The sequence below is a fragment of the Taeniopygia guttata genome, chromosome 1 (genome assembly GCF_048771995.1).
Source record: "Taeniopygia guttata chromosome 1, bTaeGut7.mat, whole genome shotgun sequence".
Classification (NCBI taxonomy): domain Eukaryota; kingdom Metazoa; phylum Chordata; class Aves; order Passeriformes; family Estrildidae; genus Taeniopygia; species Taeniopygia guttata.
The window spans coordinates 94,881,249-94,904,320 of NC_133024.1; positions in this window are offsets into that span (position 1 = coordinate 94,881,249).

Consider the following 23,072-nt stretch of genomic DNA (forward strand, 5'->3'; position numbering starts at 1 on the left):
GAGTTTAGTCTTAAAATTAAAGCATATGCTGAGGGAGACTTCCAAAGAACTCCTTTGTCTTGAATGAAGATTTTATGTGGAGCTATCTTTTTTTGGTCTCATATCTCTTGGGGCACTGTAGTGACCAAAAAAGAAACAGTTTATTATTCTAGCTTACATATGCAGATGCTTTGTTTAAACACTGTTACATTCTTCTTGTATGAGTTATTACCATAAAAACATCCTTCATAACAAGCAAGGCTTTTATAGGTGGCAAAATGAATACAAAATCCCACGGTTTTTGTCTTGATGAGAATCCCGTTAATAAAATAACAAACAGAGAAAGAGATAATAAGGAAAATTTTCTGGGAAAGTATAATGCAAATAACTTTTATTTCAGATTTGTGGGATAACGATTAACCTAAAGTGTTTCATTTTCCACAATTGCCAGATTTCAGCCCTAATGTATGTTGAGCTATAGTTGAGATACCTATTTGTTAGCATAATTTGTATATATATCTCAACATATAGCTAAGTTGAGATACCTATTTGTTAGTAGTGAAATAAAGCTTTATAAAATATAACAAATGCTTAAGGAAAATTTCCTTGGAATCATAGATATGGAGAGTATCAAGACTGTTTTCAGTCCACTAGATTATTCAAGATGTGTGGAACACTCAATGTTTGTCAAGTAAAATCTAAGCTTACTATTAATGATTAAACTCACATTGATTAGTGAACACAGAAAATTTGATTCATAGGTAGGCAGATGAATGTTCTTTCTAAATGAAAAAGAATGGCTGCTCTGAAAGATACCACTAACTATAATTTTCCTTTCTGTTGCATTTCACTTTTAGCAAAAGTGCAAACTGGGACCCCTCACTTTTAATAAGGACATGTCTGAGAGGATGAATTAAGTCTCAGACAGAAGAGGTAGGTGAACTTGTCCTAACTGTGGGTGGTGCAGTAATTAAAACTCAGGAAAACTGCACTTTCTGACAGTTCATTAGACAAAACAGTATGTGGAAAATGTTTTGTCATGTCTAATTGCTACAGCTGCTTGGATTTCTCTGTTATAGTGAGACATCAGCTATTCATAAACCAGCAGGAGGAATTAATCTGCAAAAAATGTTCTTTTTATGTTACAGCTGTCCTTCTATGGAATCAATGCCTCCAGTCTTTAACAAAAAGCTTAACTTAACTATGAGACAGAGCAAAAAAAGCAGTAGAAAATCTATATCTACCAATAGTTTCAGAATTATTGAGTTGATCCAGTAACATTACTTAGGAGCATAATGCTGTCTGAGTGGGATTATATTGTGTTGTCTATCAAAATAATTTTTACATATACATTACTAAGCAGTTCCAGATGTGGAATTTGAGCTAGAGCTACTGGTGCTGGAGCTTTCTTGTTTCATCTCACTGTATGTAGAGAAGCTAACTTCAGTACATGAGTGAAGGTGAATGATCTCACAGTATAACAGCAGAAATAATATCAATCTGATTTTCTATATTTTCATTGAAATTTTCCATTATACAGAATGTTATGGTGCAATTTAATTTTTCCTTAATAAAATAAGTGGCAATTTGCAGCAGAGCAGCTTTTGGGCTTAAGTTGATTATAGTTCAGTTATTTTCATCACATCACATTTTGTCCTAGCTGAAGACTTCATGTGTATTTCCAGACAGCTTTGGGATTTCAACAGAAAAAACTGGATTGACATGAGACCAAGTGAAATCACAGCCTAATTCATGTCTACAAAACTGATTTCTGCTTTCCAATAGAGGCTGAATGGTTTGATATAGCACTGACCTGCAAATGTTTTTCATGTATTTATCATTATCAAGATTAGTTGATTCATATATTTTGGTGGAACTTCAGATATTATTAATTTCCTATTGAACACTGAATTGTCTTTATTGATCAGTAGTTAAGATCTACTGGGAAATCCATACAGTGTCTTATCTACCTCAGTCTTTAGATTTCTTCTCATTCTAAGCTTTTACTTCAGGGACTACTGAAGTGCATACACATACTGCTTCATGCTCTGAGTACTCTTCTTCAGCAGGATTGAGTTTGTTTGACAATGACACTATCTAGGAGAAAGAATTTTCATAAGGGACTTGTAAACATGGTTCTGGAATTGTATGGAATGTGGTGGAAGACTCTTACATGTTGCATTTTACTGATGGTGTTGTGAAAAGTCAAAAATAATGATGATTTTATTAATAATAAAGAACAATAAATCAGATTCACAAAACTTCACTAACACTCTTGAAATTGATTCTTGTGTATAAAACTTAAAGTGAGATAGTTGACATGCTTGATGGCTTCAGTAGCTAACAGTTTGCAAGTAGTTTTATGTAAAACTCGTAAATCTTTTACACTCAGAGTCATCAGTGCCTTATGTAAAAAGGGCTGGACTAATCTGTTGGAGATATTTGCACTGTCACATGGTGGATTAGCTGTGGTCTGGTGCCATTCCATGCAATTACTGGCAGTGGAATGGACTGCCCAGGGAAGTGGTGGAGTCACCATCCCTGGAACTGTTCAAGGAACAACTTGTATGTTGTTTCTGGTTGAGTGTGTGGCACTTAGGGCTGTGGTTCAGGTGATGGTCAGTCAAAGGTTGGACTTGGTGATCTTGGAGGTCTTCCCGACCTTAATGGTTCTATGCTTCTATGGATGAAAATCTTGCAGGATATAGCTTCAAAAGCAGAGACATTCAGAAAGTGAAAAGGATATGATATTATTTCAAGAGATCCTTTGAATGCATGCATAAGAAATACTTTGATACAAAAAGTATGATTTCCAGAAGTATTCAACACTGGTGAAAACATTCCACTGGTTTTAACAGCAGCAATACTAGGGTGGTGCATTTGGAAAGACTGTTTTGAAAGAGAAGAAATTTAATCTATGGCCAGTGGTGAATAAAAACCTCCACAAAGGAATGGTTCAGAGCAGAAGACCAGCCTTGGGAACCTTGATTTATTCTCTTGTGAAGTTTTCTGTCTCCTTGAACTTTAGAAGAAAAAGAGAAAATTATTCAGAGAGTAATATTAAAAAAAAGATAGAAGGGTTAGTGGTGTAAATAACTTCAGTGTTTTTTAAAACAATGCTTAGAAGGCTTTATTCAATATTGTATTCATCAATATTTATGTCAAAAAAACACCACCAACTTCAGTTAAACTCTAACAACATATGACAGGGATAGATTTATGAACCAAATTAAAATTATTAAAAATTTGTAAAGGCTGCTTGTTTCTACACAAGTATACTAAACAAGGATGAAAGAACCCAACTGCCTGGTTTTTCAACTATGTGGTAGAGAGAAAAAAACTTAAGTGGAAATGAATAGACATGAATTACTGCATTAATTAGGAGTAGGCTGTGTTCAGCATTTTCAACCCAGCGAGTTAAAATGCTGTGTAAATTCTGTCTCACACTGAAGATGCTCACATAAAGCTCAACTCCATCTACTCTAGCTGCGCAAGATGAACCTTGTGGCAGAAGAGATGACTTGCTGCTATGTAGTGACTTATAAAAAAATCACAAACTGCATTATCTGTATTTTAGGAACGAATAACCTATACTTGGCACTTAGCAGCAATGATTAGGAACCTTTCCTGACCTGTTATTAGTTACTTGGTATTTCAGGTGTTCTATGTTGCTATTTTGCCTTGACTTTGTCTTTAGTACTTCTATTTTGACTATTGCAACCTAACACAAAGAAATCCTTGGATTTCAGTGATTCTTCAACTTCTGAGTTTACATTAAGGTTTTATCTGCATCCTATCACCATTCAGAAGTCAAGCCACATTTGTTTAGTATTAATGATCCTTCATAAAACCCAATCAATTGTGTTAGTCCCTGTTACAAATCTTAGATGGAAGGTTGCAACTTGTGAATTTTGGATATGAATTTAAAATTCTCAACAGGTGGCATTTTAACCTTTTTTTTTGTTTGTTTTGCTCCTAATTTTACTGCAGGCCATTCCTACACACCCAAGGATTATTTACACTCAAGACAAGTAATGGTTTGGAACATAACAGCAGGCAGAATTAAACAATCCTGTGCTGAAGGAGCAGGATGAGGAATTTTGAAAGGGTTTCAGGTTTAGGGTGGGAGCCAGAGTCCAACCTGTCTCTCAAATACTCATCACAGTCCCAAGGTCAATCACTCTGACCAGGATAATGTAATGCACAACTTAATTTTACTTTTAAAACTGCTGGAGGTGGACATCTTTAATCTTTTCAATTTCTTCTTAAAAGTGCCAGTGCTTTCAATGTACTTCTTAGTGGTAAAATTTACAGAGATTTATACTGTCATTAATTTTTTCTTTTTTAAGGACTGGGAACAATGCATGACTGATGGGCTGAAGGATTTAAATACTTATATTACCTAAGTTCTAGACAGTCACTGTCTACTGTAGCTTTCAAAGATAGTGATAGATACTTTTAGAATATAAAAAAAAAAATAATGAAGAATGAAAAAGCATTGTTACCAGCAAAAGCAATTGCTGATACGAAATAGTGCGTTGATAAAAGCCCCACAAGGAATGGAAATGTACCCATATTGTGAAACTGGATCTGCACAGACTTATGCAGGCAACAGGTGTCAAATACATTGAAGCCATACTATAGAAACACAACTGGAGTGGAAAAATACAGAATGCAAGTGCAAATGCATGAACCCATTTATATCAGCTTCTGTTACATTCAGCTGTGGGTGTTCTAGACAGAAACTGTGCTATGTTTTGTAGATGTAAAATATGCAGCCTTTACAGACATACTCAGTTATTACACTACTGTAATAATAAATATATAAGAATTACAGAATATAATACTGAAAATAATATATGTACATGATATAATATCTTACTTGCCTTCTTATGTTTCTTTTATAGAATCATAGAATAGTTTGAGTTGGAAGGGACCTTAAGGATCATCTAGTTCCAACACCCCTGTCATGAGAGGGACACCTTTCACTAGATCAGGTTGCTCAGGGCTCCAGCCAAGCTGGCCTTGAGCACTTACAGGAATGAGGCATCCATGACTTCTCTGGCCAACCTCTTCAAGTGCCTTACCACCCTCGCAGGAAAGAGTTTCTTCAAATCAGGAAGTTTTTTTCTTAATATCTAATCTAAACCTCTACTATTTCAATTTAAAGCTATTCTTGCTTATTCTGTGCCTACATGACCTTGTAAAAACTCCCTCTCTGACACTTCTGTAGGTCCCCTTCAGGTACTGAAAGGCCTCAATAAGATCTCCCCAGAGTCTTCTCCAGGCTGGACAATACCAGCTCTCTCAGCCTGTCTTCATAGGAGAGGTGTTCCATTCCTTATATCATCTTCATAGCCTTCCAGACTGGCTCCAACAACTTAATTTTTTTCTTGTTTTGAGGACTTCAGAGCTGGACACAATTATTAAAATTGGGAAATTAATAAGTTATTATTATTAAATTAATTATTAAATTTTTATTTTTAAAAAAAGCTACCATGACTGTCAATTTCTTTTTTAGAAAGAATAAAAATGGAACAAAACTGAAGTGCCTGGAACATTTAGTCTGAGCGGGGCAATCAGTGAAACCATGTGGCATAACCCTGTGATAATCCGATCTAGTAGATGGCCTTACACTATACAAGTAACAAATTATCTTCTATCTGTTTAGATAGAAAGAAACTGCTACAGAAATGTGCATTTTGTGTTAATCTGTAGATAAATGTGTTAAATGTAAATAGACAAGATTTAATTTAAACAGACCAAAAGACTCAACAGATACCCTGAAGTAGTTTCCTCCTGATATTTACAGGCAAACATGTTCTCAATTTTATCTTTCTGATGAAAAGAATGAGAATATTTTTTTTTAAACTGGCCATGTATTCTAAAATCTGTGGAAAAAACACAGGCCATTTACTTCATGAAATAAATAATCTTAATGGAAAACCACTGAGAAAATTACTTCTCTGCAGTTTTTATAGTAGTTTAATTTCCTCTTCTATACACTATATTTTCCTCAGTGTTCACTGCAGATGAGATATTTCACCAGACAGAACTTCTAGAATGAGTTTTATTATTCAAACTTCCTTTTAAATTTGTTTTGGAAAACATCCTTTGCTGCTCATGATTTTCCTCCCTCTCCCTTTTTCTGGATGTTTGAGTTGTGTTTTTCTAGCAAGTAGATATTTAAAGATTTTTAAGCATTTTTGAGCCTATCTCAAGAACATTCAATTTCCTAAATGAGGTGATCAGCAATATTTCAAAGAGTGAATAACTAGAAGAGTATCTGGAATTATGGGTCATTTGTGAGAATAAAATCCTATGCATAAATCTTTTGTGAATTGACCATTCTGACTGGCATCATTTATGTGAATTAAAGAAAGTGATGTCTTCTCACAGGGTTCATAATCAAGACAGAGGCAACTCCTCTGCCAAATGAGTTGAACCAAAAGTTGTTCTTCAGAGGGGGTTATTTCCAGGTCTGAATCTCTCTCTCTGTTTCTTTTTTTAAATGTCACATTTGCTTAACCCAGTAACTCCCAAAGCAATAGTTTTTGGTAGATTGTTTATTGGGGTTTATTTTTGTATGTTTTGATTGTGGCGCTTTTTTTTCCCCTGCCTTTTTTTTAACCTCTAAATTTATGAAACTGATTATCTGGAACCCATATCTAGTACAGCATGTTGACTGTTCAGATGAAGGCAAATCCTAAGACATTAGTACACACATACAGATTGATTTAATAAGCACAGATTAGAAAATAAACATATGCATAAGGACAAGGAATTCAGCTTTTCTGTACAAATCTATTGGCAATTGTTACAGGCTTGCTAGAAGAGAAGCAATTCTACCTAACACTCATCCAAGAGATTGCTAATCATTGCATTGCATTATAGGACTAGAGCACTAACAGCCAAAAAAGTGTGTGTCCCATGTTTTTCATTCCATTCATTTCCATTGCTGCTATTAAACAGTGATCAATATCAGATTGTTGACATATTTAGCCAGCTCAAATTCTGACTGAAAAAAGAATTACATAAATGTCACTTGAAAGATTTTAATTTGAAATTCATTCCAAATTTTTTAGTTCACCTTTTTTGTTGGAGGAATGAATCATTCTGCATACAATTGCAGATAAACTGTGCATGTTCCAGATATACCTCTTTCTCACTCCTATTTGCTTCATTGTGGTTCAGTTGGCCCACATACAATTAAAAAAAAAAAAAGTGGAAAAAAAAAGTGCCCATTTGTGCTTCAAGCACAAATTAAAACAAATAATAAAATAAGCATTTATTTTGAAAATAAATGTATTTTATGTCTTTTTTTTTTTTTTTTTTTTTTTAGATAGGTTATATTCTACTTTAATATATACTTCTTTTTTGACCTGATCAGGTCTGACCATTCCAGAATCACTGCTTATTATACTATCTCATATAATTTTCCAAACAGTAAAGTACTTTGCTTCTTGAGTGGGCTATGTTCTAATTGGTAAAATGTCAAACTCATGAAAACCAAATATTTGAAACTGAGGAAGCAGATCACTGTTAGTGAACAGTATATCACAAAAATGAAATTGCTTTAGGCAAAAATTTTAAAAGCATTTTCCTACAATTTTGTATCAAGTTCAAATGCAGTTAACCAAAGTAAAGAAATTGAAAGCCTGAAGCAATACAGACTCTCATTATCTAGTCTACTTTGGTGTTAGATTATAACTGTTTTTCCATTCTGTTGTTGACTCATGTTCCAGGCTCAAATGTCAGATAGGCTTCAGATTCTACTAATTATTATCCCTTCAAAAATGTATTAAATTTTTAAAGTGGTTTTATAGAGTTCACTATTTTCTTTTTGCCTCCTGGCTGGCATCACATGGAATGTGACTTGCATGGAAGTGGAGAGCACTTTTAATTGAAGGAAGGATGGAGGAGAGTGTTAAACAAAGAGTGGGAAAGTATGTTTTTATTCTTTTTAACTGCACTGGTTGACATTGTTGGAGAAATGCAATTTTATCCGTAAGTTAATAAATTGTTAGAAGAAAGGAGTTGTAGATTTGGTATGTACAGATGTGCAAGTGGAATTGCACTGTCTGTTTGGAGGTATTTATTTTATCCTTTACTACATGCAGAGCAGAATTAGAAGGTGAAATGGCATCAAAAATTGCCAAGTCTAGAGACAGAGCATTGCATGCTATTTGACTCATTAAAGAAAATTAGTAGGGTAATGAGGCAGGCACCACTAAAGAAACACTTTGTATGACTGCATTCGTCTGGTGGTAGACAACTTGATGTAATTTTTCAAGGCTTTAATTGGAATTGTGTTTTGAATACATAAAATTGTTAAAGTAACTCCAAAGCTGGAAAGAAAAGACAACATATGAAGCAGAAAAAATATGTAATCATTACATGGCGAAGAACTCTCTTAATTAAGCACAACCAAAATCAGTAGTAAAATATAATTGATTATAGAAAAAAAAGTCAAATTCCTCAAATGAAATAAATTTTCTTGATTTATCTTTTAAAAATTCTTTGTTTTCTAAAAACATTATTTTGATCTTTATCAAATAGAATTTGCTCTTTAGAGAAATATCAGTACACTGTTTGCTAATAATAACAGTAATGAACTCAAGAAATAGTAACTTGCTTAATTTTATTCTTGAAATAATATAGCATACTGCTTATTTTGGTATCAGTATATAGTAATAGTAATAATAACATAATAGCAATCTAGCAATATCCTTCAGGTAAAGTAATCCCCTAGTTAGTCTTTTTATTATGCATGAGAAAGAAATGTCCTTGTAAATCAAGTTTATTTTGATTTGGAAAAATGATTTGAGATATTTTTGCAGATGCCCATTTTCCCAAAGTTTTAGGATTTATTACCTCCCAATTATCTTGTATTAGCAATTTTTCTGCAAATTCCTTGTCTCCTGCTGAACATGAAGACGTTATAGAATCTGTTCATCATTATAATTCACCACATTTCTGAATGCTTTTTGTAAACTCTCCTTAAATGTAAATCAAATGTGGAAATGAGATTTATATACAAATTATAAAATTTAATGGAATATGCTTGTTCTAACTCTAAGCTTCTGCATATTCCACATGGACTTAATCAGTGTTCAGTTATTTCGGTATCTATGTCTAGTATTTAGTCTCTAGATACTCTTAAACAGTTTAACATTGTTTGGAAAATATTTTATTTTCCTTTCTTGGCTTTCTTTTTATAATCACATTCTCAGCCAAGAATGATACAAAGCACCTCCAACTGTTTCTGTCTAATTTGTCATTATTTATTTCATTGCATTTAAAGAACCTGATTAGCAGTCCTTTGTTTTTCATCAGCCCCCAACCTAGATGTTTCAAACACTAGAATATTGATACAAAACAATGACACATCCCTGCAGTGGGAGAGTGGAAAACCAATTTCCTACCCTAACCCAGCAGGGGTGCTTCAGCAGTGGACACTCTGAATGTTGTAATGACATCTCTCTATAAACAACTCCAGTTTTCAGTGCTCACCCACGTACTTGGCTCTTCAGCTGCGTGGATAATTCAAAATCTTTCTTCTCTTTGTCTTTGGTCAAATAAATAAGCGTTCTTATTCTTATATGATGGAGCAGGATGTAAAAGCATGGATTGTTTATCTTTCCACCAGGAATGATCTGGACCCCTCTTCTCCTTCCCCTGTCTTGCTGATAAAAGATGTAGCATGTCAAAACAACCATTACCACATCAGATTAAAGGTCCATCTAGTTTAGATGCCTGAGGAATCAAATGCCTGGGGAAGAGTATGTCTTCAAGAATGTGTTCAAGGAGAAAATAGAAATGTGTTCGAAAAGAAAATAGGAAAAATTTCTCAGATCTAATAATTTCAGTCTACAGCAATATGACAGTCATGCGGTTTTTTTCTGAGAGAAATTGTATATTTGCATTTAATGGCCTTGTTATAGATTTCTTTCTTATTTTCTTAGAATAATTTTTTTTAAGTGATAGAGACTTAATATCCATAAAATTATGTCATAAATTTTATGACATCAACTTTATGACTTTTATGACTTTTTGTTTCTAATACTGCTGTGGTTATAGTGATTTTAGTAAATTATTATTCCAATTTATAAACTCTCCTTACTGTTTCTCCCTTATGAAAAGAGGCAAAGTGAAAGGGAGTATCTATTTGGAGTTTAGTTCCCAGTGGTATTAAAACCAGCACAGTACCCCAAGTTATTTCAGGGTTATGAAACCCTGAAGTCATGTTTTTTATAATGCAGTTTTTAAAACTGGGCGTATATGGCATGAAAAACTGTGTTTCATAACTGCCTAGAACTTCTCTGTTACATGACTCAAATCAAAAGTTTTTCTAATGGTTCGAGGTGAACAAAACAATTTTCTTACAGATATGCATGAACTGAGCTAAGATGAAGTAATGTATACCTTACCACTTACAGCACATGAATGCATCCATTTTTTTACATGCATTTCTATTTAGGCAATATTTTAGGGATTTAAAACATGTACTGTGAGTAATAACATTGTATATAAGCATATTTCATCAAAACCACCAAAGTTTGCTTCAGCTTTGTTTGTGGGATTGTCAATATTTATTTCTAGCTAAAGTATATCTCATAAAAACCTGGTTGTTTCTCAGTCTTTTCTTAGGAATTATTTGAATTTCTGTAATTTTCTCAAAGACCTTAGACAATAATTTTAGAAAATCAACAGACTTAATTTTTAAAATTTCTTCTGATGCAATTCCATCCCACCATAACAGTTTTGTAAAAATCAAGTGTTGGCATAAATGGGAGCGAACACCCATAAATTTCTGCTATTTTGTGGATTATCAGTCCAGTATGCATGTACTTTTAGGCTATATTCATTCCCCTTTTCAGTGCTGACACCTGTGCACTCAGTGTTACTTTTCAAAAGGAAGAAGTCTGTTAGCGAAGTTTGGTTGGTTTTCTTTTTTGTTGTTGTTTTTTGTTGTTTTTTTTTTTATGATAACCAGACTATTGTTCCTGGACTCTAAGGAAGCAAGGAGAACTTCTTGCCAGGGGCTTTTTGTTTCACATTTGCACTTTTGTTTTTTCCAATCTGTATTCTTATTTTGTAACATTCGAGAACGGAATTCACCTGTGTTAGGAGAGTCCAAGTTTACAATAAGATGGTAACTTGGGAGAGTAGAATGTTGCAAATACCCTTGCTCTTCCCAGTGGTTTTATAGAGACTATTAATTCAAATTCAGGGTCTACCACGTGGGTATTCAAATGTTCTTACTTCATTTACTTCAAAAAGACTGTAAAACAGATGCTCAAACTACCAATTTACAACTACTATAACTACAAATTCTAACACATTTTTTATTTCAGCTACCTATCATTTTCAATGTGTCCGTAGTTTTGACAATACTTGTCTTAACATTTACCCAGAATCTGACTGTGTTCACTGTGCTGGAACTACCCCACTTGTCTAACATACTAAAATTTTCTGCTCTAAAAGAAATGCTCAGCTACAAATAAAAAAAATTACTAGTGATTTGTTCTGTAAGGATTAAGAAAGAGCATAAGAGGAACTTGGCTAGGTCCAGTGTTCACTTTCTCTGTGGTAAACTGCCAGGAAGTTTAAAAGTCTATCTTTGAAAGGCTATGAGAATTGGGATTATTCATCCTAGAAAAGTTGCTTCAGGGTGATCTAATTGCAGCCTTTCAGTACCTGGAGGTACTTTTCTACAGAAAAGATGGAAAGATACTATTTGGAAAGGCATGTAGTGACAGGACAAGGGGGAATGACTTCAAACTTGGCTATCAGAAAGAAGTGCTTTACTGTGAGGATGGTGAGACACTGGATCAGGTTGCCTGTGAGTGCCCCGTTCCTGGAAATGTTTAAGGCCAGGTTGGAAGGGGCTCTGAGCGACCTGGTCTAGTGAAAGGCATCCCTGCCCCTGATAGGGGGCTAGCAATAGATGATCTTTAAGGTCCCTTCCAACCCATACAATTTTATGGTTTTGTGATTCTGAGAAAACAGAAGTGACAGCAAGGAAACAAGAGGAAAAGACAGCCAGCCTGGGGCCACCAAGCATCCAAACCCCATTTTATTAAAAATAGCTGGGAGAAATTTGTCAATCAATCACATCAGTCCAGCAGGAGAATTTTACAGCCAGGAATACCACTGAGTAACTTTCTGGAATATTCAGCCAGCTACTGATTTTATTGTCTGTATGCCATGTAACAGAGTGTAAATAACTGTGTTGGTCATACATCCACTAAGGAGCAGGAGTTAACTAGAACTCGTAAATAAGCATATTAATAGAATATTTTTTAATACTGGTTAAAATCAGGTAATGGTTCTTATCCAACTTTTATGGTGTTGATTTTTTTCTCCCATTGTCTTAAAGAAATTTTCTGATTTCTGTTTTTGTACTAATAATGTACTAAAACACAATTTAAAAACTGAAATATTTCTCTTAGTCTACCTTGAATTCCTTGCTTACACATTCAGTTCTGAAGAGGCCCCTGCAATTTGCAGTTGCCTTTTTAACGTCTTTCTCAAGAAATATTTCCAGGAGGATACAAAATTTCAAGAGTTGCTACTGAAATATGCTATATTGGAAGCCAAAATGAGAGCAGCAAGCAGTGTGTCTGGGCCCTGGAATGGAAAATGGAAGAAGCATTATAAGAAAATCACCAGTAGCAATTTGAACTGCAAATTATGCTGTCAATAGTGCTCCCAAGACATGAGTACTAAATGCATTCTTCATGGCTCTCTATTTCACTGTTTCTCAGCTTCAGAAAAAAAGTCTATCAAAGTTTACAGACACCTAAAAAAATCCAATTTAATTCTAGCACTTGTTCATAAGGGAAAACCTTGCACTGAAGTTAGCAGAAATCTGTACATTTTCATCTGACAAAGAGAGAAGAATCTTCAGAACAAGAGATCATGATGCACTTATGTAATTTTTTACTCTGAGAAAGGATGACGTGAATCACAAGTGTCACCTAAATTCCTTGACTCATCAACATTCACAGTATAGATCAGACAGATCACAGTCTTGGCTGACTGTTTATTTTCATTCATGTGATGAACATTTAGGCACTTGGGACTGGATGATTTAACAAGACAGCCTGTAAGAAATCCTTTCTTTAGAACAGGAGCAGAATATCAAAAATCTATTCTTGTCATGGTAGTCAAACAGAGTGATGTGAGAACTAGAATCTCTCTTTTGCACTAAATATCAAGGCCAATGACAAAAAGAAGTAAACATGGTCAAACCTTGTTATTTTTGTATTGGAAAGACTTGGTCACTGAAATGCATCTTGTTGACATCAGTTTAAAAAGAAACAGTAACTTGCATCAAAATTCACAGTGCTGTACAATTACAAGTCTAAAGAAAAAGTAGTGTTTTTTTTTTACATAAAACAGCCGTGCTGCCTAAAACTGGTTTTAGACTTTTATTTCAAAAAAACAAAACAGTTAGAGCTCACAGCTATCAAATTCCTTACACATAAAATACAAATCTGTCTCAAACTGTTATTTATAGTGTATTTTGTTGCTTATTTTATACACATATTTTCCAGAAATTAAAAAAAAAAAAAAAAAAGTCAGGTTCACATTGAAACAAAACTCACACTCCTTAGTGACTAATGTATTTAATTTATATCCAGAAAAAAACACAATGAATGTTTAAAAACATCCTTTCATTTCAAATAAAGAAGTGGATTAAGGCTAATTGGAGTCTTATCAACCAAATGTTATCTACACATAGGGGACTGACTCCCTGTCTTCTTTCAACAGTTCTTGCTTTAAGTTAGATAATCTCTAAAACTAGTCTTCCTTTCACCACCTCTCAAATCCCTCTGCCCTACTTTTTCAGCTATTTCCAAAGACATTAGCCCCACTTATTTAAGCTCAAACTTGAAAGTTAAAGAACAAGCCAGGTAAATGTAATGTGTGGCACTACAAAGTATTGTCAAAGCCTAACTGCTCTTAATTAAAGCATCATAAATCAAATATAATTTATCAGTAAAAATTCTTATATAATAAATAAACTTATAGAGATAAAAAATTAAATTCTTAATTTATGAATTATTTTAGTTCTCTTATATATTTTTAATATTTTTGCATATTGGGAGATGCCTTCATGTAGTCTTCATTTTGAAAATTTTCTGACAGCTTTGAATTTATTTTTATTTCATATTTGTCATATTTACATCATGAAATGTGATTAGTCTAACCCTTTCAAGCAACTCTTTCAGGATTATTGATTAACCCTTTTCCAAGTAGAAACATTTTGTCAAAAGACCTTATTCAGTTTCATTCATGACAATGAACAAATCTGTACCTTCACCTTGTAGTCCTAAGAACTTTAAAAATAATTTGCATTTCAGTCAGACTTTGAAAATTATTTTTTTAATTAGCTCCTAACATTTCTTTTCAATGGGAGATATTATTTTCCTCACTTTTTACTTCTCCCATTTTAAATTGTATTTGAAGTGAATGTTACCAGAAATAGGTAAAACAGAATGGTTTATGTCAGGAATTTCACTAAAGTGTAGTCCCAAATTACAGCAATTTTTCAAGTCTCACAGAACTTTGCAGATGTTTTAAATACAGATGAAATAATGCATTAACCTTTCTAATAATTTTTCAGTGTTTTAGACTCATTCTAAGTCTTTGGGCTCATCAGATTTTCAGCACTCTGAAGTGTCCTGCAAAAATATCTTCTGTTGTTTAATGCTCTGTACTTCAGCTACCAGGGTAACACCCATCTCCAAACTATTGATTCAACTGTAGAGAAATGGTTGAGCACATATATTCTGCCTCGACAAAAATGCTTCTTAATGTTCCCTGAGAAGCTGACATTATAGAGAAAAGTTTAATACAGTCATAAATATGGTGACTCTTAGTACTTTTCTTCTTCACTTCAATCCATGCTACAGAACCCCCTCAACCCTATTTGAGGAAATATATACAAGTGAAGAAGAATACCATGTTTGCTAAAAAAACCCCAATTGCTAATTCCTTTAGAATTCAAGTTGTCACCTTCCAAGGTTTTTCTTTGCTCAGGAAGTACAGACAGAACATTTAATTTTTTTTTAAATTAAATAATCTGTGGAAAATTCTTTTTTTTTTTTCTAGTTTAGGTTTCTAGGCTGTGTCCTCCTGTCTCCAGAGTGCCTGTAAGAGACCTCCCATAACTGTCAAACCTGCTGTTTTAAATGCTTTTGCTCTTCTCACCATCTACTTAAGATATAGGTCAAAAAGGGATAAAAAGAATGGAATCATTTTACTCTTGTCTAGCTACCTCCAGATGACATAATAGAAGAAAGAAAATATGGGAACATTGAAGTTGGAAGTGATGACTGACTGGACCTTTGAGGTTGGTTCAGGGAGCAGTGCAGTGGCCAGAAAGCCACTTCCTTTGGCTGAACAGATCTGAAGACAGAACTTTCTGTGTAATTTCTTTACTTCTGTGTTTTGAAGACTGCCTTTTGGAACACACTGTAAATCACTCATGAACAATCCTAAAGCCAAAACAGTTTCCTGTTGAGAGAAAAAAAAAATAGTCAACCTCAGTCATCACTCATCTAAAAAGTTATCTCCGTTTAAATTATAAATCTTCTGCTGGAAGTGATCACTGTTTAAACTCTGTGTTTTACATTGAGAAACACATAACCTAGCAGAGGAGCTTATAATATTTACTTTTACCCCAATTCACAGCTTCTGGGTTTTGCATTCCTGTTCTAAGATCTAGTTTCTTGAGGAAAAAACGAATTTCAAGAGGTTCATAAAATAGTTTATTCTTTGTTCTTTTTTTCTATGCTTAATGTTGGTTTGCAGATTTTAAGAGTGTAGTAATATTGATGCAGTCTTCACTGTTCTGGCCATGAAGCCATTCTGGCCATAAAGCTGTCTTTGTTGAATACCTTTCTCTACCAAACAGTGGTTTTATTACTTTTAAATCCAGAAAGTAAAAACTTTGTCTTCTTGGAATATATTTTAGATTATTAATATATACTAGAATTTCCTGCCAGAAAGAAATTAGATGCCATGTGTAATTAATTAGATAGAATTTTGTAAAAACTTCAGTTTTCTCATGGCTAAATGGCATTTTCACAAATTGAGTTAGGCACCAGCTTGTGCTAAATTTGGTACAAAGGAATTTAGGAAAAAGTTGTAAATTCAGTTCTTGCTCTTTGCCTTTTGAACTCATCTAAAAGTTGACAAAGATTTTTGTATAAATATAGAATAAGTATAGATAAATAAGAATTGAAATTATAGCTTTCCCAACACATAAGACATACAACACTCTAATTCCCAACACTCTTACTCCCCTTCTGCTGTTTGGTTTAAAATTCAAGCTGTTGTATCTAGAAGCAAATCCCTTTATCTCTCACCTTCTCTCTGGTGTTAACAGGAAGTGATTTCATGCTCTGAAGTTTACATTTTTCTGTAGCAGTACAAACCACAGGGACTTAAGTAAGAAACAAAACTAGGGAGACTGGAGTAAGAAATATCTTTTTCCTATGGAAGACATCTAATCCTAAATAAGCAAATGCCAGAATTTCATCTTAAGTGGCTTTAGTGGTACTTAAATTTTATTTGAGAGGTATATAATGAAAACTGCTACTTTCTAGGTGTCTCTGTAAAATCTCCTGAATTGTCCTTGACAGTTTTCCAAAATCCAAATCTGACTATCTAGTCTTAAATATTTAAATATTTGAATTTATTTTTTAAGAAAATTGTACATGGAGGTAAGACACTATTTTACATGACAAGCTCGAGTGGCAATTGTAAAGCTGCCTTCACCTAACATTTATGAATTAGTGGCATATTGTTAAATCTTGCTGCTCTGTTGCCCCCTCTCTACCAATGCTCCAAAGACTACAAAGCAAACAACTCAACTCAGAGAAGAGCTTCTCTGTGCTTCTTCTCACTCTGTTACCCACTCTAAGTTAGGAATGGTGTAGGCTTGGCTATTTGCAATTCCTGTATCATACCTTGAAAAAACTACGTCCTTATGCTCTATTCATTTCCTAATAGAGACAGTTTATGTGCCAAATCCACCACCTTAAAAGCCAGTAATTGTCCTTCTAAGTGAAATTGGCAAATTAATATAGAGAAGCCAATTACTAAATTGACTAAACAATTTTCATTCTCATGCCATCTTTGCAGGTGGTTCTTCCAGGTCTTTCTTGAGAGACACTGGAAAGGCAGCCAGAACTGTTACTCTCTCCTTTTCATGTGCCTTTAGGTAAATCAAGATTAAATGTCCTTGTTTGGTGGTCTTGCCCTTTATCCACTAAACAGAGCTAAATGCTGTACAGGCAAGGCTTCTGCAGGTATTAGAAAATAAATTTTACATTTAGACATTTTAATTTGCCTTGGCATGGCTTTTTGTTTGAATGCTTCTCTCCCAAGGACAGCAAATTGAGACAATCTCACTCTGTAAAGAAAAATTAATTCGAAATAATGAAGAGAAAGTAGGACAAAGTAGTAAAATAAGTATAAAACTAAAGTCTGAACCTGAAACTTTACTCAGACTTAAACCTATGTGGAAACTGAAAAAAAATTAAAAGGATTGAAACTCTCACTATGTGACAGTGTAGAAACACTTGGATCCAAGAGAGGTTGTTTTTTTTGTTTCTTAGCCTTCTAAGAGAGTTTTTCATTAAAACTGGCCAGACGTCTCTGAATATTGAAAAGAGTTTTCTTATGTTGTAGAGTAATAAAAGCAATGTTTTGAAAGTTTCCCAGAGATTTGTGGTGGAATATACATTCTAAAAGGCTGGGCGTTTTACTTCACTTTTTTATTCCTTCCTTAATGTTAGTTATTTTCACAAAAAATTGTATTTAATGTGAAAGATTTAATATTTTGCAAAGAATGAAATTTGATGGTCAAGAAAACCCCAAGCAAATTGTTGAAAGTATTGTCACCAATTATGCTGTGGAGTACACTGTAACAAATTACTGTCATTCAGTGCTCCAGTCAAGAAAGTATTCTAGCTAATATATTCCAAATGAAGTACTTTTATTCCATGAAAATAATATTTCCAAAATGAAGAAGTTCCCATGGAAAATTTTCAGACACTACCCACTTCAGAGTTAGAAAAATGAAAGCACAGATAAATATCACATACTTTTACTCTTTTTTCCTCTCTATAATAGGAAAATCACATCTAGATAATGGTAAAATGAAACTAAAATATTTTTTTTAAAATAAATAAATCTTTATAAAAATCGTATCACAGTAATTGTAAAGGTTATTGTCTCCATTACCTGCTTGTATTTTTTTTTTAACTGATGGAATACACGGAAGGAAAACTGGACGCCTAAGAATGGTAGAAGCTGAGGCTATAATTTAAAATCAACAGAGATGCTATGAAGCAGCATTGATTCCCAAACTGAGGTGTAGTCAAACAACCAGATATGGCCTGGATTGTCCACTTAAGTACAGTAAAAATGTTGGGTTTTTCTGTTTTGATCTCTTGTTTGAGCCAATGGTTCTGTAACAATAGAATAACCCTGACTTGCTAATGTTCCCTTAACAAAGGAGCTGATAATGAAGTATAATATCATATTTTGATTATTTTTCTGTTAGTAGGAGTAGCTAATTAAAAAAGAAAGAAATTTTATAAGCTACTATAAGACTAAACTTTAAACTACTTTTTTGTTTGTTTTATGCCTCAATTTATTTTGTGCATACTATTTTCTCATGCTCTGAGGAGTTGGGCACCTTTTTTTTCTTTTTTTTTTTATAAAGGGCTTTTGCACACCAGACTGCATTTTCCACCCTGCTGCAGCTGTAATTCATGTTCATTAAAAAAGAAAAGAAAAAAAATTTAAAAGAGAATGAGAGAAAGAGAGCTTAAAGAAATGACACATTTACTTCTTTGGAGAATTTAATACTTTCTGATATCATTACTTTGTTAATAAAACATCTATTTAGAGAATGAAATCCAGGGCTTAATTTTCCTGGAAACGATTATAAATGAATATGTTATGCAGCAATCACACCAATTATGTGTAAGCTACAGAAACAAACACACATGACAGAACAAGTAATAACTAATAAATGTTTAGGAAACACAAAGGTGAAGTAAATTATGAATACCATTTTTCTACTTCAGGCAAAAACAAACGGTATCTAATTTCTCTTAATATCTTATGCAACACCCAAAGATGCTAACTGGATTTATTTGCTTATACTGAACACAGCAAACAAATCACTGTTTGTGTTTTATATTCCTTTTTTAAAATACATTTTATGTGTATGAGATAATAAAATTCTAGAACTATTTGCACTATAATACTCTCTCTTAGTCATAGAAACATTTGCTCTTGTTTAAAAACAAGTAATTTTATAGTGACAACTACATATTGATTAGGATTAAGAAAATGTTTACAGTTCCACTTTAGTAAGTCATCTAATGGTAAGGGCCTACATACAGCAGTTCTTATAAAATTTTAATCCTAAATGGGAAGAAATTGGACACAATCAGTTCCTTTGATGGAAATTTTACTAATTTAACTCTTCTTCTAAGGCTGGTATTGGTGTGAACTGCATGGAAAATCATTTCTTTGGGCTTTGCATTTTACTCAGGATAAACTTAAGGTCTGGAACACAGGCTTCCTGATGAACCATTTCTGAAAGGCAGAAGGAATGAAGTATGAGGTTTCAGACAACAACTATAGCTCATTTCTTTGAGTTGGTTCCCTCAACTAATGTCTAGACGCATAAAAGGAGGCAGCCATTGAAATGCTGAGCACTGCACTGATTAACTTTTAAATTACTTGCTGCCTAGCTTGAGAAGGATAAACAGGCAACAATGAATGGAGAGAATAATGACCAAAACTGGAATCCATGGGAGCCAGATTGTTGTGCAGGGAGTAGTTCAAAAATACCTAGAAGCAAATGGTGAGGATCAGTGATTGACTAAAGTCCCATTCAGGCAGTGACATTGGGATATGCAATTAAGAGTTATGCTTCAAGGGTTTCAGCATCACTACATGTGAGAAGGCAACAGTTGCCTGATGGAGCAGCGTCCTCAGAGCTACAGGGGATGTGATTGAACTCTTGCAGAAAAGGTGTTTTTGCAGGCTGGGGTGACTAGGGACAGCAGAGTACCTTGAGAGGTTTGTAGGCCCTTTGGCAGTTGTCTGGAGGCAGCTGGGTACCTGCAGGTTACCTGAGTTCCTGTTATTGGGGAATGTCTTTCTCCAATTTAGTAACCACAGCACCAACTTTGATCCTGGACTTTAAATGGCTGCATAAGACTTTGATTTATATCCCAGTCTTTACTCATGTGGTTGTAGTACAGGAGACCTGTGGTCTGTCACTGTCTCTGAGGTGGCTTTTAACTTAAAAATTTCACGTATCAAAAAATTTCAGCCTTGAAACTAATTATAATGGCTTTTCCAAAAAAAAAAAAAAAGTCTCATTTTTCATCTTCTACATTTACAGCTGGTGGGGCAAATATACCTACTGATCTCACTGGGAGTAATGTTTTCTTGACATAACTTTTGGAAAAGTTTACTTTACTTCAAATGCAATTTCTTTCTCACCTAGAGGGCAGGGCTTCTGCTGAAAAAAAAGTCCTATGAAGCTCTATAGAGTTTCTTCTAAATTTATTATCTCAAAAACTTTGGTCTTCCATCTCAGAATAATGAATAAGGATATTACTGAAAAGATTTACAGACAAAATAATGTCAATGCTTCATAATGCTTAACTGACAAAATCATTATCTTGTCCTTGTTAGCGGATTAATTTTCGCATCATCCTTGGAGCATGACAAGAATCATTATCTACATTTTACTGATAGAGAATGATTGCAGCCCACATTTTCCAATATGGTTCCTTATTTGCATGATTCATTTTATGAGGCAGCAGATCCCAGTCTCTTTTGAAGGGTTTATTTTCTACAACAGTTTTAAAATCTTAAGAATTTTTTTTTGCTGAATATCCAAAACTTTCTGAAAATGAAATTAGTTAACATATTTCAGAAATTTATTTAACCTATATTTTGGAATCATAGTTAAAGAACTAGCAGTAAAAAGATGCTAGAATTCAATATTGTATGAATTTCAGACCCAGCTGCTACAAACTGACCTTATCTTTTAGGTCTTTGTGCAAAACATGAAGAAAGATAGCAGATTAAGTTATAGGGAAAAAATAAAATCTTATAATTTTCTCATTAGAAAGCAGAAGAGGTGGTGACACATCATAAGACTTCTTGTAGTATGTCACAGAGCAAAGTCTACAATCTTAAAGCTGCTGTTGTGGCCAGGTTGTGGAAGTGCAAATATCCCATCTGGTATACACTACTTGTAACAGTGAAATAGTGACCACCACAGTAAAAATACAAACAAAAGAGGAAAAAATAAATTAATACTTCAGATAGATTTAAAATTCACACCCTACTTATTCCAACATGTTCTGATGTTTGATAACATCAAGATTTATATTTTTAAGAAGGAATCTTTTAATACCAAAAGATGTGACATTTCCTTGCAACTGAGGAAGAAAATTGCTGTTCCTTGGTTCTCCCATGTCTTCACAGACTCCAAATTTTGATTAATAAGAAAATAAATGCTATCATATGACTCACGAATGAAGCCAAAATGTTTACTTTATAAATTTGGTTTGGCTGGAGAATCCAGCTGGGACCAGTGATAAACACACAATTCTGTACCTGCTGCTGTCATGCCTTATCAGTGCTTTGTATAAACTCCCTAAGTACAGTACATGAAGGCTTTGCACAGAAGCCTGTGTAACCTACTTGAAAGATTTTGATTTTTTTTTACTTTCCTTCACATTCTCTCATTTAAAAATTGACTTTTTTTCTTTTCAAATTCACATGTGTACCTTATGCTGACAAGAGCAGTGTCTATAAGAGATTTTGGAGGAGTTTTGGACAAAAAGAAAAGGGAATCCTAAGAAAAAACAGAAAGGAAAACAATGATGACAATTGCATTTTTCTCCTTCTTCAGATGAATAAAATAAAATTATGAGAATGTGCATTAAAAAAGAATAATTATTATTTAAGCATATATATTTATTTATATTTAAATAAACAATTTTAATTGATAATATTTTATAGCAATAATAATAATAAATATTCAATAATACATGCACATGGGTTCTTATGAAATCAATATATTTTATCATTTTAATACTTTATTATTATTACAGGCTATTTTAAAAAGTAAATAATGCTAAAAAGTGCCATAACTCTGAGAGATGAGGATTTCTCTTCCTCCCAAAGTGAAAGTGCTCCTGCCCAGTTCCAGGGCATTTTTGCAGGACATGTCAGCATGGTACTATAATTAAATTAATGTATGGCATGAATGGAAGGGCCATATAGAAAGACAAAGTTTCAGCAGTGCTCTCTGAGAAAAGGTAAGTGTAGGTGACAGCTGTAGCAGCAGTAGGTTTCACAAATCCCTTATGCAGTTTGGGAGGGGAATAAGGGCTCTTTCATGGACTACTCATTTCTAGTGCTAGGGCTGGGGGATGTAATCTTTTTTATCCTTTCTTTTTTCTTTCAGGAAAGCTGTGTACAGTGTCTCACCAGTCTCCCACGAAGAGACAGCTGCTGTTGCTATTACAATTACATTTTGTTGTTGTCATTGTTGGTGTTCTTCATTTGATTCTTATTGAACAGAAGTGACAGCTTGATTTCACTTGCTTTTTAAATGAAAAGCTTGTCCAATGTATCCTGCAAGAGATAGTTTAATGAATCTGAAGAACTAAAATTCCCTGGTCTTTACTGTCATGAACATTTCACATCTAATCTGTAGGAGGCAGCTGTAAAGAAAGGAGAATAAACAAAGAGAATGGTGTATTAATCCAGAGACTCATCTGATTTATTTTTACTCCGAGGCAGACTGAGGCCATGGAGACCTGCTTTCAGTAAGGAACAGGCAATCACATTGATGAAAACAAGCCAAAGGGAAAAACCATGTTCTAATTGGAACCAATCACAAAATTTTCACTGATTTGTGTTGCAGAATGACTTTCCTTGGGTATTTTTTCCAAGGGTACATTTTGGGATCCAGGAATAAGTGATGAGATAGGATACAAACAGGGTAGAAAGACAAGCTATTT